Here is a 15,619-nt window from a genome sequence, read left to right on the forward strand (position 1 = left end):
AATTGCCATCTCTTCAAAGCCCCATACCTATATGGCTCCTTATCAGGGGGAAAAAAAAAACCCTCACAGATAATAGTTCCCTAGGAGTAAATTTCTTGTCTTATTTTCTCTTTTCATCTCACAGATAAAAATTGCAATATGAAAAGATAATTCTTCCCAACTCTCAGAATCCATTAGAATTTCTACAGCCTGATGCTCTTTAAGGTAAACATGCCGTATGCATTTACTGCAATAAACTCATCGGATTTACATTTTGATTGTCGAACACTGTACAAATTGCACATAATTGCCTTCTCTACGGCTACACTCTTGCTATTTGAAACTTTTGAAAATCTTCCTCATCTGGAATTCGGTAAGAGATTAATCTTCCCATCAAATAAGGGGACAGGAAATTGTCTTTTGCAGTTGTATCCTGTGAGGACACTACTAATTAGAAGCCATTTCCTGCTCTCTGACCACTTGCTTGCAGCCCTCCCCGGAGGTCCAAGAGAGGCCATGTGACAGCACTTGAGCTGAAGCCCTTGGTGGTCAGCAGCACGTGTCTACATGCTCTGTTTGGAGATAGTAGGAATCCAAATTATTTCCAGATCTGTTCTGTCTGTAGAGGAGGGTTTCTAAAATGTGACACTATTGATATTCAGGCCATAGAATTCTTTGTTGTGGGGGCTGTCCTGAGCATTTTAGGGTGTTTATCAGTAAGTCTGGGCCACTGCCCATTGAAGGCCAGTAGCAACCCCCAAGTTTGACAACCAAATGTCTTCAGGCATGGCCGAAGGTCCCTGAGAGGCAGAATCACCCAGGTTGTGAATCACTGCTCCAGAGCTACTGGAGACACATTAAATACCCAAGCAGGCTAAGTTCACAGACGACGTTCAGATAAAACCGTCTGGGTGAATTTCTTCCCTATCTCTGCACAAACATCAGGAAAAAACTGATTCACACAGTAGCTTTGTTTCCAAAAGTTCTTTCTGAGTTAGGTAAAATCAGAGCGGAGACTTGACTTCTTTGATCCAGGCTCCCTCTTCTTTGATCCATTCCTCCAGTATGTAGAGGAATGGCCGTTCTAGCTGTCATTCAAAAGTTTCCAGCATCCATGTCTTTTTTCCCCCTTGCAATATGTCCAGAGGTGGCCTAAAGATGGTAGGTGTAATTTCCATGAATGGCAGTGAAATTTATGTTTGGGATATTTAAGAATTCAAACTAATAAATTGTTTAGCTTCCATCATCTTGGTTGAATGAGATCAAACAAGAAAAATATAACTATTTATATCTTTCAAATATGTATTTGTGATTTTGGATGACAGATTGCTTTGGAGTTGGAGGATAAGAGGCAAATGGCCCCAATACTCAATAAAAGCAAGTTTCTTTTTAATCTTGTGATCCACTGTGCATATACTTGACAGAGCAATTTTAATACTGTTGTTGTTCAGTAGCAAAATCCTGTCTGACTCCTTGAGACCCCATGAAATGTAGCACTCCAGGCTTTCCTGTCCTTTACTGTCTCCCAGAGTTTGCTCAAATTCGTGTCCATTGAGTTGGTGATACTATCTAACCATCTCATTCTCTGCCTCCCCCTTCTCCTTTTGCCTCCAACCTTTTCCAGGATTAAGATCTTTCCCAAAGAGTTGGCTCATCACAATTTAACACTCCAAGTGCTTATTTATTTTTGTATCTGCCTCCCAGTTGCAGATGTTGGCTTCCACATGGCAGGAACCATGCCTGTTTTATCTGTGTGTTCTCATTATCCAATATAGTCATAAAACACATTGGGCCAACAACACTATACTATAAATTCTACGTGAGTCGAATTACGTTCAGTCATGTTCCTGCTGTTTTCCCCTGGGTCCTAGCTCAGTGCCTGGTATATAAGGCATTCAACACGTGTATTTGTGGAATAATTGCATGATTGGGAATCACCCTGGAAGACTGGTTGAATCCTGGCTGCACAAGTCAAAGAAATTTTGGCTTCAGAGTTCAAATGAATCCAAACTAACTCACTTTTACTTGTTTCAGCTAGGGTTTGGGGGAAAGGTACTTTTCTTTTAAAATTTGCTTTCTTTATAGGCAACTGAAAAGAAAAGTCAGTGCTTTAAAAAAGCATCCCCCATATTCTGATGGATAAGTACAAATTGATGCAAATGTAGTTTCTCTCAATAAATGAAGTTTCCTCTGCCTAATTCAGCTGAAAGGAATGAACACATATATTTATTTTACTAGAGCCTCTTTCCCCTTTATATTTTGTTTTTAAAGGCAGTTTAGCATAGTGATTATACTGCCAATGGTAAAGTCAGACTGCCAGAATTCATCATACCTGGTGTGAATGTGTAACTTTCAAAAATTGCTTAACCTTGCTATACTTTAATTTTTTTATGTAATAGATTCATGAGTTAAAAAATACTACTGACCTTATGAAGATAATAGAAGGATTAAATGAGTAAAAATGCATAAATGTGCTTAAAACTCCTGAGTGGCATATTGTGTTAAATTATGCTTTCTTTGACACATATATTCAATCTGAAAAGTACTTACACACACCTATACATATATAAAATATATATATACTGATCCTGTTTTATTTACATATATTAGTATATATAATATATATACACATACATATATACATACACACCTTGGTTAAATATATTTTTCCTGATTCATATATATATATACATATATATATATGTGTGTGTGTGTATATATATATATTTTCCAGGAGGTAAAGCAATTAGATAAATTCCTGTCTCTCCAACTGTAGGCATATGTGAACAACTGGTAAAAAGCAAGATTCCACTCCATAGAAAATCCTAGAGAAGAATATCCAAGTTGTCAGCTTTGAAGGCATGAAAGTCTCATGCCATTGCAGAGACATAGCTGGCCTCGTGGCTTTAGCAAAAATGAAATGCTAATGAAGAACGCAAAAAGAACAGCTTTAGGGGAAACAAAGGAATAATGCAGCAGAAACTGAAGACTCGGAGGCTTCCATTTTGTAAATATTTGGGTTGGTGGAAATTTGTTAATTGAAGCCATTGATTTCCACCTGAAAATGGTAGCAATATCTAATTCATTAAAGCCTGAAATAACATCCTTTGGGCCAAATGGGGTTATTTCATTCTTAACCTCTTAGTGATATATTAACAGTTGGAAAGCATTTGGACGCATATCTTAAAAAGTGCCACATTAACAGGAATTCACGCTGGAAAAAAATTTAAAAGAACCCAAATCTACAACCACACTTGCTCTCAGAGTGGGGAAAGGCCCCATGGCCTCCAGCCCCTGTCTTCCTCCTTGGCAGTATTTTAAGGTCTGTATTTTAATATTGCCGAGCCTACTTGAGTGATAAATGTAACTGTATAAAAATTACTTATTACAGGCTGTCATGTTGCCTCACTCACATCGGCTGGGCTGCAGGCATTGTACATAAAACTTGAATCTCTACCTTGACAGCGTCAGCCGCACTGGCTTTAAAGTAAAATGCTTTCAGTCATGAATACAAAACATAATTTACCTTTTCATAATACTTCAGCTTGAAACAAGTTGGAAAGCTCGTGTTACCGTCAGACCTGTACCTGCGCCCAGCGGAGAACCAGCAAATTCCAAGCTGTCACCTGAAAGGCGCTGCTGCTCCCCTGCCGTCCCTTTGAAGCAAACTTAAGCTGCTAAACTGTGGGGCCTCTAATTTTTAAAGTCGTATTTATGTGTAATTCCTTTTTGCAACTCCGCAGTGACAACACGTTGTCAAGATGGATTAGCTCGTTTTCTCAACTGGTATTTGTATTGGAATTCCTCGCCGAATGGATCTCTCTCATTCTGGAAGCTCCCAGACTCCTTCTAGCAACTGTTTTTTGTTGGAGAGGTGAGAAAGCAGGCACTGTACACACCTACTTCTTAAAACGGAAGCTCTTACCCCTTTGCAGACACCGTCTGGACTATCCTTGAGCTCTCTTTTAAACACCATTCGAACCAGTGCCTCGGCCCAGCCAGTGCAGTCCCCACCGGCCTGGGGGACTCACGGGTTGGTCCCGAATCTCTGCTTAATCGAGCCGCTGACTACAACCTGCGGATGTCAGCTAGATGGAAATCGAATGTGAAGGTTCCAAGGAGCCTCTCTGCAGCACAGCTGATTCATTGTGACTGTTTTCATGGTTGTTCGTGATGCACACAGTATGTGAGGCTGCGTCCGCGGGGGGCGTCTGCCCACCAGCCTCCCGCCGCGTCGGCGGCCGGGCTCCCACCAGACCGCGGTGGCAACAGAGCCGCACACGCCTCCCGTTGGCCCAATTCCTTGTGACAATGTTCACATTCACTTAGGGCCCACAGTGCTTGTACTTGTCAGCTGGGATAAATGATGGGGGGGAAAAAAAGTCCCACTGTGGAAAGCGAAACAGAATGGCCATTGGAAGGACTTTCCTTGCCCCCTCCGTGCTCCTCTCCTAAGCTCCCCTCCTTAAGAAACAGCTCCTGCGTTTGCAAGTTCTCCTTCGCTTTGCCCAGATAATGAAGGCCAGAGAAAAGACAGCCAACCTGCAGAGACATTCAATATCATGAGTTGTTCTCTTTTTGAAATTCTAGGACAAGTGAAACAGATTCTGAAGGAAAACCAGTAGGGCATGGAAAGTCTTGCTGCTTAGACAACCCCCCTTGAGATGCTGAATTTGGATTTCACAGTCTGCTTATTTGTCTATACAGTATCTTTTACTAAGGAACTTAAAGCACATCCGGACACTACTTTTCATCTTTGTAAAAGCCCCAGCGGTTATCTTTTTAATAGCAGTTTGAAGGTTTTCCACCACGGGGCTTCAGAGCTCTCCTGTCCAGCTCTTTCCTCAGGCACACTCTCCTGCCTTCCCCCAGAGGGGCTTGTCTTAGGCAAAGATACCCACTCCCCACTTCTCATCTTCCCAATGCTGTCATTATACCTGTTGTGCCAGTCACCCGTCTCCTTCAGTGCTTCCTTCTCTGATCGATGGAAACAAGTTTTTCTTTATCTTATGAGGTAATGAAGGGACATAGAGTAAATCCCAAGTTAAAGAGGTAAAGTCCCTTCCCTCTAGGGTGCTTCTTGTTCCATATACTTCCTCAGCCAAGACTCTTGCAATGGACACTGGTAATAAAATGTCATATCCTGTCCCCATTTCAACATTTATTGATCTTTATCATCAATGTGGCCAGTGGACTCTCTCCAGCTATGTTATCTCTTTTCTGTACATAAATAATAATTTCCCTTGGACAGTATGTTCTTTTTGTTTTTTAAAATTTTTATGGGAGTATAGTTTTTTTACAGTGTTGTGTTAGTTTCTGCTGTGCAGCACAGTGGATCATCTATGTGTATACATATATCTTCCCTTTTTGGATTTCCTTCCCATTTAGGTCATCACGGAGGACTGAATAGAGTACCCTGTGCTATCCAGTCTAGTATCATTAGTTATCTGAGTAGTGTGTGTATGTCAGTCCCAATCTCCCAATTCATCCCTCCCTCTCCCTCCTCTCTTGGTGTCCACATGTTTGTTCTCTACATCTGTGTCACTATTTCTGCTTTGCAGATGGGTTCATCTGTACCATTTTTCTAGATTCCACATATATGCATTAATATATAATATATGATATTTGTTTTTCTCTTTCTGACTTACTTCACTCTGTGTAACAGTTTCTAGGCTCATCTAAATCTTTGTAGATGACCCAATTTCACTCCTTTTTATAGCTAAGTAATATTCCATTGGACAGTATGCTCTTTTAAATGTATAAGACCATTTGAGAGTGCTCATTTGAATTTAGAAGTATATAAGCTATTGTTGGGTCTAGATCATTTGTTTTACCTGAGGTCTTGAATGAGTCCTAGTTGGATATTCATGTCTGCTAAGCAGTTTGTTTTCAGATGTTAATTCTTTTAGATGTCTAAAGACTGAATGGATTCTTACTGGGTTCTGGAATAAAACTGTAGTATGAGATACTTGTTGGAGAAGGAAATGGCAACTCATTCCAGTGTTCTTGCCTGGAGAATTCCACGGACGGGGAGCCTAGTGGGCTGCCGTCTATGGGGTCACACAGAGTCGGACACAACTGATCGACTTCTTTATGAGATACTTGCATTGGATCAGTAGTTGTGAGATTTGCATTTCTTTTGTCCCATTGAAACCACTGAAAGCACATTTATTCATTTGCACCTTTATAAGTGTTGTGTCAATTTCTTCTAAATTTATAGTAGCACTGCAGTAATGTTGTAGAACCTTATTTCAGAGATCACTTCTGATTACTCCTGTTCATAAACATGCCTCTGCAATAGGTAAGCTGATTATTATAAGTAGAAATTTAATTCCTTCCATACATTTAAATCACTGTCACATGTAGAGATATATCAGAGCCTATATCTCTATGGCATGCACATAGGGTCAACTGGAATGTAAGGAAGACCTATTCGTTAAATAAGACTTAATTCAGAATCCACTCTGGGTTTTAATATCTCTTACAAGGAGCTATAGAAGCTCAGAGAAGTGAGAGATACATGGCTCCATAAAAAGCTAACATGAGAGTATGATTTGCAAAAGCAAAGTGAAAGGAAAAACAGAGTGCAGCAGTTACAGTGTTGAAACTGAATACGGTACATTTATTCCCCAAAGAGATCAGCTTGATTGGAGCAAGAAACTTGGGCTGGGACAAATGGGAGACAGAGTCGTTCAAGTGGATTTTTGAATAAATGTGATGTAGAGGAGATGCTGAGGAGATTGTATTTATCCTGAAAACCACAGTGAGCCAAAAATTCAGTTGCCCCGATAAAAGGGTGTGCATGTGTTGTGTGTATGTGTGTGTGTATGAAGAGGAGGCTAATACTTGTTGAGTGCTAACATGTGCTAAGTATAGTTCTAAGTGTTTAAGTATATTTTGTCACTAAACCTTATAACAATGAAGATGAAGTAGGAATAGTTATTGCAGTTTTCTATGAATGCAGAGGCTGAGAGAAAACATACTCATTCCCTAAGGCTGTTCAGCAAGTCATAGAAACAGAAGTTGGATCTTGAACTACTTGACACCTATTCTACAGTCTCTAGGGTCTTTGGGGAAGATCCTTTGGCTCATCATTTAAACATTATGGCTCACTGGTGTGTAGAGCATGCCAGATAGAACCTACTGGGTAGATACTCAGTTTAAGACATGGCCTAGAAGAGCTACTTAGCAACAGCCTGCCAGTTTATAATGTAGCTGGAGCTGGTTAAAGTGATAGATCAAGAAAAGGTCTGTTAGTTCCAAATAGTATATCTCATTTAGACTCTTATCTCTTGACTTTAAACACTTTTGAAACTTTTCAGCACTTCATTATTACCTTCTAGTAATAAGAAACATTCAGTATGGACAGACTGATGCTGAAATAATGTTACGCAGATAACTTTCTTTAAATCATGATTGGGCACCATAGCAGCTTGGAGGATGTGCCTGGCAGGCCTCTAATTAAGAGTGATGTAATTGACCAAGGACCCCAGATGCTGAGCTTTGAAATCTAGAGCCATGTGTGCCCCAAGGCCACCCTGCCCACGGACTGCTCCTGCGAGGTCAGAGTGCTGCAGGGATATGAGGGTTCCTGGAGGACACTGGATGTCTCTGTCAGCTGACTTTGCCTGCAGGAAGTGCCGAGGCATTTGCCCCACCTTTCTGAGACTACAGGGCCATCCAGGTCACTTCAACTCCAGAGTCTCTCGCTCACCTTCCCTCACGGTCTGATGGCTCCCCCGACGTTTTCAGACGCTCTCCCTATTTCCTTTCACACAAACACTTCCCCTAATAAAATTCTTACACACTTACTCTCATTCTGAAGTCTGCCTTTGCAAAGTCCAGACTAACAGAGACATTTATACAACCATTCATTTTCTCAAACATCTAAGAAGTGGGAAGTAAAATAAATGTAAGATAGGTATAAGACTTTGATAAATGAATTAGAATGAAGTTGAGACAAGAATATTTTAAGAGTGGTTTTAGAATTTTTTTCCTTGGCTTTCACATGACTTTTATTTTTTTAAAAATTAGGTAAAACTGTACAAATATTTTGAAACATGAGAATGTCTACAATCTCATTACCATAAAATTTATTCCCATTTTGCATATAACTTATTAGCTCTTGACTCCATGTATGTGCTTTTTAATGTAATTGGCTAATATGTTCATGGGATTCCCTGGTGGCTCAGATGGCAAAGAATCTGCCTGCAATGCGGGAGACCTGAGTTTGGATCCCTGGGTCGGGAAGATTCCCTGGAGAAGGAATCACTGAAAGTTTTCTATCACAGACTTTATTGCTCCTTCCTCTAGTCTCCAAAACCATTTGTATGTAGTCTTACTATTTCATTGCTACCTCATAGTATTTATAGTTCGATTTTTACATGCCCCATGATCCTTGGAAGAGAAGTTACGACCAATCTAGACAGCATATTAAAAAGCAGAGACATTACTCTGCCAACAAAGGTCTGTTTAGTCAAAGCTATGGTTTTTCCAGTAGTCATGTAAGGATGTGAGAATTGGACTTTAAAGAGAGCTGAGCACTGAAAAATTGATGCTTTTGAACTGTGATGTTGGAGAAGACTCTTGAGAATTTCTTGGGCTGCAAGGAGATCCAATCAGTCAGTCCTAAAGGAAATTAGTCCAGAATATTAATTGAAAGGACTGATGCTGAAGCTGAAACTCCAATACTTTGGCCACCTGGACATGGAACATGGAACAGCAGACTGGTTCCAAATTGAGAGACGAGTATGTCAAGGTTGCAAATTGTCACCCTGCTTATTTAACTTATATGTCAAGTACATCATGTGAAATGCTGGGTTGGATGAAGCACAAGCTGGACAAGATTGTGGGGAGAAATATCAATAACCTCAGATATGCAGATGACACCACTCTTATGGCAGAAAGTGAAGAGGAACTAAAGAGCCTCTTGATGAAAGTGAAAGAGGAGAGTGATAAGGTTGGCTTAAAACTCAACATTCAAAAAACTAAGATCATCCCATCACTTCATGGGAAATAGATGGGGAAACAGTGGAAATAGTAACAGACTTTATTTTTTTGGGCCCCCAAATCACTGCAGATGGTGACTGCAGCCATGAAATTAAAAGACGCTTGCTCCTTGGAAGGAAAGCTATGATCAACCTAGACAGCATATTAAAAAGCAGAGACATTATGTTGCCAACAAAGGTCCTTCTAGTCAGGCTATGGTTTTTCCAACAGTCATGTATGAATATGAGAGTTGAATTATAAAGAAAGCTGGGCACTGAAGAATTGATGGTTTTGAACTGTGGTGTTGGAGAAGACTCTTGAGAGTCCCTTGGACTGCAAGGAGATCAAACCAGTCTACCCTAAAGGAAATCAGTCCTGAATATTCATTGAAAAGACTGATGCTGAAGCTGAAACTCCAGTACTTTGGCCACCTGATGGAAAGAACTGACTCACTAGAAAAGACCCTGGTGCTGGGAAAGATTGAAGGCGGGAGGAGAAGGAGACAACAGAGGATGAGATAGTAGGATGGCATCATTGACTCTATGGATATGAGTTTGAGTAAGCTTTAGGAGTTAGTGATAGACAGGGAAGCCTGACATGCTACAGTCCATGGGGTCGCAAAGAGTTGGACACAACTGAGCAACTGAACTGAACTGAACTGAACTGATGCAGAGAACTGACTCATTTGAAAAGACCCTGATGTTGGGAAAGATTGAAGGCAGGAGGAGAAGGGGATGACAGAGAATGAGATGGTTGGATGGCATCACTGACTTGATGGACATGAGTTTAAGCAGGCTGTGGGAGTTGGTGATGGACAGGGAAGCCTGGCATGGTGCAGTCCATGGGATTGCAGAGTTGGACACGACTGAGCGACTGAACTGAACTGAACTAAATGCTCCTTTATTAGACTGAAAGCTCTTAGTTGCAATGTATTGGTTATTATTTTATCCCATGAAATTTCTAATAAACTAACATTCAGAGGATGCCTTCCTTTCTAGAGAATTTTTTGTGCTCTATATTGTTTAATCCCACAATAGCTTGATAAAATAGGCATTATTATTATCTTTGTTTTATTGGTGAGGAAATTTAAATGTCAGGAGGTGAAGACGCTTGCCCAGAGATGCACAGTTATTTAGTGGCAGAGGTGGGATTCAAATCATATCTGTGTACTTCCAGAGTTTAAGTTCTTTATTACAGCATACTGGATTATAGCAGAATATCGTACTTATGGTATTGCTTTTCTTTTCTTAAGACTGAATGGTCAAGTCTGTGGGAAAACTTTGACCCATGTATTTGGGAGTTTTAAGAATGTCCAAATTATCAGAAATCCAGGAGTGTGGTAGGTGGGTGGTTCTGGTTCTAGTTAAGGATATCTATTTTTTTATATAAATTTATTTATTTTAATTGAAGGCTAATTACTTTACAACATTGTAGTGGTTTTTGCCATACATTGACATGAATCAGCCATGGGTGTACATGTGTTCCCCATCCTGAACCCCCCTCCCACCTCCTTCCCCATCCCATCCCTCAGGGTCATGCCAGTGCACCAGCCCTGAGCACCCTGTCTCATGCATCGAACCTGGACTGGCGATCTGTTTCACATATGATATTATACATGTTTCAATGCTGTTCTCTCAAAGCATCCCACCCTCACCCTCTCCCACAGAGTCCAAAGGACTGTTCTATACATCTGTGTCTCTTTTGCTGTCTTGCATATAGGGTCATCATTACCATCTTTCTAAATTCCATATATATGCATTAGTATACTGTATTGGTGTTTTTCTTTCTGACTTACTTCACTCTGTATAATAGGCTCCAGTTTCATCCACCTCCTTAGAACTGATTCAAATGTGTTCTTTTTAACGGCTGAGTAATATTCCATTGTGTATATGAACCATGGCTTTCTTATCCATTCATCTGCCAATGGACATCTAGGTTGCTTCCATGTCCTGGCTATTATAAACAGTGCTGCGATGAACATTGGGGTACACGTGTCTCATTTAATTCTGGTTTCCTTGGTGTGTATGCCCAGCAGTGGGATTGCTGGGTCATATGGCAGTTCTATTTCCATTTTTTAAAGGAATCTCCACACTGTTCTCCACAGTGGCTGTACTAGTTTGCATTCCCACCAACAGTGTAAGAGGGTTCCCTTTTCTCCACACCCTCTCCATTTATTGCTCCAATAAACAAGCATTTATTGTTTGTAGGCTTTTGGATAGCAGCCACTCTGACCGGCGTGAGATGGTGCCTCACTGTGGTTTTGATTTGCATTTCTCTGATAATGAGTGATATTGAGCATCTTTTCATGTGTTTTTTAGCCATCTGTGTGTCTTCTTTGGAGAAATGTCTGTTTAGTTCTTGGGCCCATTTTTTGATTGGGTCGTTTATTTTTCTGGAATTGAGCTGCAGGAGTTGCTTGTATATTTTTGAGATTAATTCTTTGTCAGTTGCTTCATTTGCTATTATTTTCTCCCATTCTGAAGGCTGTCTTTTCACCTTGCTTATAGTTTCCTTCATTGTGCAAAAGATTTTACACAGAATATCTGCAAGGCTACAATCAAGGTGTTAACCAGGATATAGTCATCTTGAGGCTTAGTTGGGTAAAAGCCACTTTTAAGCCCATTCACACAGCTCTTGGTAGGACACAGAAGACCCCTCCAAGTTCATTCCCTTGGTTGTAAATAGGCTTCATGTCCTTGCTACACTGACTTCTCCTTGAGGCTTTTTGGTTCTCCCAAAAGGAAGGACTTAATGGAGAAAGAATATGATGAGGAACCTACAAAATGGAGATTGTAAGCTAATATCAGGGTGACTCTCATTGCTTCACATGTATTCTGTTCAACAGAACCCTGACTCAAGAAGATGGGGATTCTGCCAGGGCATGAATACCACTCGGGCAGAAATCAAGGAGAAAACTAAAGGGAAGTAACTTGTGGCTAAATCACAAATCAGGTGCGTCTTCGCTCTTGGCAAGTACGTTTTGTTGTTACCATAAATATGTTGTATGCTGCTACTGCTAAGTCACTTTAGTCGTGTCCGACCCTGTGCGACCCCATAGACAGCAGCCCACCAGGCTCCCCTGTCCCTGGGATTCTCCAGGCAAGAACACTGGAGTGGGTTGCCATTTCCTTCTCCAGTGCAGGAAAGTGAAAAGTGAAAGTGAAGTCGCTCTGTCATGTCCGACTCTTAGCGACCCCAGGGACTGCAGCCCACCAGGCTCCTCCATCCATGGGATTTTCCAGGCAAGAGTACTGGAGTGGGGTGCCATTGCCTTCTCCATGTTGTATGCTAGGAAACTAAATAACCTATGTGTTGGAGAAATACAAAGAAAAAGTATTATTAACAGGCCCCTTTAAAGCAACTGAGTGCACGTGTGCATGCACACACACACACACACACACACACACACACATAGAGATTTCTTTTATGGGGTTAAGCATGTATCCTAAAGCCTGCTTTTCATTATTTAGTTAAGTACATATAAAATAGCACAGGCTTATCAAAATTAAATGTAATTCCTTTAGAAATCTTCAACTTACTATTCAGCAATCTGATTATGTTCAAGTAGAAGCTTTGGTCGGGTTCCTTGATGAGATACCCATCTGATACACATTAGTTAAGAGGACTTGAATAAATGTTAATTAACAAGTACTACATGCCTGTGTCCATGGAGTGCTGCTGTAGGAGGCAGATGATCCTTTTTAAGGGGGCATTAAGAGGCACATCTCTAATTTCTCTAACATGTAACAGATCTTTGCATACATGTAGCAGTTAAGAAGCCTCAAGTGATTTTAGGGCAGTTTTAAATATTAAGGACAATATTCATGTTTATTTCCTAGGTGTTTATTTCCTTATTTTCTTATTTCTCCTGCTCTGTGGGGCACTAACATTATGAGAGGCTCAGTGGAAAAAGAAAGTGTGTGGAATATGTTTTGTGAGTAAATAAATTTGTGAAATGCAACATGATCTGTTTGTGTTGGACAAATTCATGCTGCTGCTGCTGCTGCTAAGTCACTTCAGTCATGTCCGACTCTGTGCGACCCCATAGACGGCAGCTCACAGGCTCCGCCGTCCCTGGGATTCTCCAGGCAAGAACACTGGAGTGAGTTGCCATTTCCTTCTCCAATGCATGAAGGTGAAAAGCGAAAGTGTGTCTCTCAGTCGTCTTCCACTCTTCACGACTCCATGGACTGCATCCTACCAGGCTCCTCTGTCCATGAGATTTTCCAGGCAAGAGTACTGGAGTGGGTTGCCATTGCCTTGTCTGATCAGAGAAGGGATTTGTGCTTTTCTTGGTGTGACACCACAACCCCTCTCAAATGAGTTGCTGCCTCCCAGGGGAGTGGGCAAGAGGTGGACAGGCCCATTGCTATAGGTTCTTCTATAAGGAGGTGAACCTGCTTTGTTCTCCTTACTGTCCTTTCAGTGGGCTTCCCACCAGGCAAACCTCATCCCAGAGAAAAGCAATTCCATTTCTTTCTCTGTTTTTCTCCTTTGACATTGGCTCCCAGGACTTGGCAGGCTGCATTTTGCCATCCTTGCCTTGAGGGTAATGGCAGACTTGAAATGGTCAAAATCACGTGTAGGTTTCTCGTCAGTTTCAGGGCACGATGCTCATGGACCACTGAGAGGAATGTGTGCTCAGTTGCTCTGTCGTGTCCAACTCTTTGCGAGCCCATGGACTGTAGCCTCCTGCCCCCTCAGGCTTCTCTGTGGGATTTTCCAGGCAAGAATACTGGAGTGGATTGCCATTCCCTACTCCTGGAGATCTTCCCCATCCAGGGATTGAACCTGCATCTCCTGGGTTTCCTACATTGGCAGGCGGATTCTTTACCAGTGCAAGATTCTTTACCACTTTACCACTTGAGCCAAGAACTTCCAGATGTACAGAGCTGCGTTTAGAAAAGGCAGTAGAACCAGAGATCAAATTGCCAACATTCTTTGGATCATAGAAAAATCAAGGGAATTCCAAAAACATCAACTTCTGCTTCATTGACTACACTAAAGCCTTTGAGTCTGTGGATCACAACAAATTGTGGAAAATTCTTAAAGAGATGGGAATACTTTACCTGTCTCCTGAGTAACCTATATGCAGATGAAGAAGCAATAGTTATAACCACCTGGGAAGCCCCACTGAGAGGGGAAAAAATAAATAATAATAATAAAATATTACAAGATGCAACAATGTTACACAATATGTACCATAAGCATGTACAATATGTAACATAAGCATATACAATATGTACCATAAGCATATACACAATATGTAACATAAGCATATACAATATGTAACATAAGCATATACACAATATGTACCATAAGCATATACACAATATGTAACATAAGCATATACAATATGCTTATAAAGTGCAAAAAATTTAATGATTCCATGGAAAGTGCTGGGTATTCTCTCTTTGTGCCCTTCAGATCTTTATGCTTCTCCCTGTGCTCTGACCCTTTCAGATCTTCATCCTTCCCCCTGAGCTCTGTGCACTTAGAAGCTGATGCTGACTTCTATGGAATCACTGCAACCTTCTCTTGCATCCTGGTTTCTACTTGGGTTTGGTCAATGGGTGGCATCAGGAGGGTGAAGATTGAGGGAAGCCAAGGTATTTATTTCCCTGATTCCTGCCCTTCTGGACCACATTTGGTTATTGGCTGTGTTTCTCACCAGCTTTTGACTTAGTTTTTTCCTACATCTAAAGAAAAGTAAAAGTGAATGTCACTCAGTCATGTCTGGCTCTTTGGGACCCCATGGATTATACAGCCCCATGGAATTTGCTAGGCCAGAATACTGGAGTGGATAGCCTTTCCCTTCTCCAGGGAATATTTCTAACCCAGGGATCGAACCCAGGTCTCCTACATTGCAGGTGGATTCTTTACCAGCTGAGCCACAAGGGAAGCCCTTCCTATAGCTAGTCAGTCAGTTCAGTCAGTTCAGTCAGTTCAGTCGCTCAATCATGTCTGTCTTTGCGACCCCATGGACTGCAGCACGCTAGGCTTCCCTGTCCATAACCAACTTCTGGAGCCTACTCAAACTCATGTCCATCGAGTCGGTGATGCCATCCAACCACCTCATCCTCTGTCATCCCCTTCTCCTCCCACCTTCAATCTTTCCCAGCAACAGGGTCTTTTCCAGTGAGTCAGTTCTTCACATCAGGTGGCCAAAGTACTGGAGTTTCAGCTTGAGCATCAGTCCTTCCAATGAATATTCAGGACTGATTTCCTCTAGGATGGACTGGTTGGATCTCCTTGCTGTCCAAGGGACTCTCAAGAGTCTTCTCCAACACCACAGTTCAAAATCATCAATTCTTCGGCACTCAGCTTTCTTTGTAACCCAACTCTCACATCCATACATGACTGCTGGAAAAACCATAGCTTTGACTAGATGCACCTCTGTTGCAAAGTAATGTCTCTGTTTTTTAATATGCTGTCTAGGTTGGTCATAGCTTCTCTTCCAAGGAGCAAGCATCTTTTAATTTCATGGCTGCAGTATAGCTAAGCTCTCATTAAATCCAGTACTGGCTCCACCTCCTGCCTTGGAGTGTCTCCCAAGGTTGCGAGCTTTAATGGACTTCATTGTTCCTTGCTAGTTTCTCTTAGCTCTGCCCAAACCCTTATTGCACTCTCCTTCACTTCCTCTTTTGAGTAC

At 41.4% G+C, this 15,619-nt stretch overlaps 1 long non-coding RNA gene across 2 annotated transcripts in view; it reads left to right on the forward strand.

Moving 5' to 3' along the window:
* The window catches only part of LOC139178966 (uncharacterized), a 53,384-nt gene extending 40,586 nt beyond the window's left edge, over nucleotides 1-12,798 (forward strand). Inside the window, exons 3-4 of one of the 2 annotated variants that reach the window (XR_011563409.1) lie at nucleotides 125-204; nucleotides 3,723-12,798. This is a non-coding gene — a long non-coding RNA (uncharacterized lncRNA). Of the gene's footprint in view, nucleotides 1-124 lie in introns of both variants that reach the window. The other variant, XR_011563408.1, reaches the window with a different exon arrangement.
* Nucleotides 12,799-15,619: the final 2,821 nt, after the last annotated feature.

This window comes from Bos indicus, chromosome 23, assembly GCF_029378745.1.
Source record: "Bos indicus isolate NIAB-ARS_2022 breed Sahiwal x Tharparkar chromosome 23, NIAB-ARS_B.indTharparkar_mat_pri_1.0, whole genome shotgun sequence".
Lineage (NCBI taxonomy): Eukaryota > Metazoa > Chordata > Mammalia > Artiodactyla > Bovidae > Bos > Bos indicus.